We start from the raw sequence: 2,158 nt of genomic DNA, 5'->3' as shown, positions 1-2,158 counted from the left end.
TCTTAGAAGTCATTTCGGCATTCTTAATCTTCAAAGTCTGAAAAGTTAAGATGAGAGGTAGAGATTGTCCCACTGGGCATGCCAATTTGTTTGAAACATAATTTAAATTCATGGAAAATAAATTTTAACCACAAACAAAAATATGAAGAAATAAGAATTTTTTATTGATAAATGATTGTGGTTACAAATCTGTTCCTTCCTTGATTCTTCTCTCTTGATTTTCTCCGTAATTCAAGGGTCGTTAGTGGCTTATTCTTGAACATAGGATGATCTCTTTATGAATATCTCATGATTTTGTGGGATATTGGAGATCCCGATCTTTTTACGAATACCCATCAGTTTATAGGATATTCAAGATGTGATACGGGTATGATCATGATCGGGGTTGTAGTAGTTTTTAGTGAAAGACTTGTCCCTATTACTTCAATGACTTTTCATCTACTTTTTCTTGATTTAAGGACCTTGTTTCAAGGAGAAAGTTTAAAGAAGTCAAGTTTTGCTTTTGAAATTTGAACAAAAAGGCTCAAAGACCATTTTTCCCTCCATTAACCAAATCCACCAATTCCAAATTGTATATTGATCAAGACTTGAAATTGGGAAATAAATTTTGATAAAACTCGAGGCCAATAGTGGACTGCCACATCACTAAAGTATTGTTCACGCAATATTTTTGGGTTTAAATTTTAGATTTCTTAGTTTCATTTTATTGTTTCCTAGTTTTGTTTGTTTGCTCAACACTAATTGACAACCTAGTAATACCCTACTAGCTTGTAAGTTAGTTTTGTGTACGTTCTTCGTGTTATGTTTGTTGTGTGTTTTTCTCATTTTTGAGTCGTAGTATCTTTTTTGGTTCAAGTTCGTACATTACTTATTTGAGTCATTTCAAACAAGAATCTACTCCGACCTCGAGCCACAATTGGGACCAAGTAACCTCATTGGAGTATAACCAAGTTATCAACACTTGTAAGGCCAATAGAGTGAAAAATCCAAAGTGTGAAAGTAAGGGATTGTGTATTATTTTGAGACGCATTGTAGATTATTTTGTGACAAATTGTGGACTGATTTTTGCTAATCTTTAATGTGTTTGTTGTTTTCGTGTTGTTTGCTTAGTAGCTCTTGCTGGTACAATGGCGAATGAAGATAAAATGCCTAGTTGGGTTAAATACATCATGGAAAGGCTTGATGCCATAGATAGGCGAATAATGGACAGAATGGAAGAAAGATTGGAAGGGACGGAAGGCTCTCTGTGCAAGAAGTTGGATAACTTGATGGAGCATCCAAGCCTTTCAAATCAAATTCTCGTGAGTGGTTATGCTCCACATGAGCTACAAGGTAATCAAACTAACTTTTGCACTCTAGTGAATGAGGACAATAGCCAACTAAGTGTGAATAATAGTTTTTCTTTATGTGAGCCGAAAGTACCTTCATTTTGTGATGATAATGTACAACTTGAGATTGTGGATACACTAGTTGATTCACCTAGTGTTGAAGCTATTGCGGAAAGTGGTAGTACATTGTCTTATGGAAGTTATGAAGACCAACTTGTGTGTGAAAATGATGATGTTAAACATGTTGGCCGAATAACTAAGGATGACCCTTTAGTTGTTTTTGTTATTGACCATGATAGCATAGATGGGACATTTGATCATTATTGTAGTAGTATTGGGGTAAGGAAGTCTATTCCCAACCTGTGCCCATGGACACTCTACCCATTTGATTCCGGTGATCATTTGAAGTATGGTGATGAGGATGGCTTTTGGAATGACTTGAATGTGCATGGAATGTATGGCTTTCCTCTCTCGGCTTTCAAGTCTAATTGTTGTTCCAAAAATATTCTATGTTTTCCACTTGATAAACGACACTTGTTCCTTATTTCTTATCACACTTATGTGGATAAACTAGTTGATTCTCCCTTGGTAGGGTATTCGGGTAAGAGGGATGTTTGGGTATATGTGAAGTTTGAGCCACCTTGGCAAGATGCTATGATTGATTACACTAATCCTAACCCTGATACCTTGAGGAAATTTTGTTTGCTTGTCCTTCCTATTGCTTTGCAAGGTTCGGATTCGAGGACAAATCCTTTCTAAGAAGGGGAGAATGATACGGGTACGATCATGATCGGGGTTCAATGTATCAAGACTCGAGCTCGGGGGCTGCC

This window comes from Capsicum annuum, chromosome 3 (genome assembly GCF_002878395.1).
Source record: "Capsicum annuum cultivar UCD-10X-F1 chromosome 3, UCD10Xv1.1, whole genome shotgun sequence".
Classification (NCBI taxonomy): Eukaryota; Viridiplantae; Streptophyta; class Magnoliopsida; order Solanales; family Solanaceae; genus Capsicum; species Capsicum annuum.
This window is presented reverse-complemented; position numbering follows the sequence as displayed.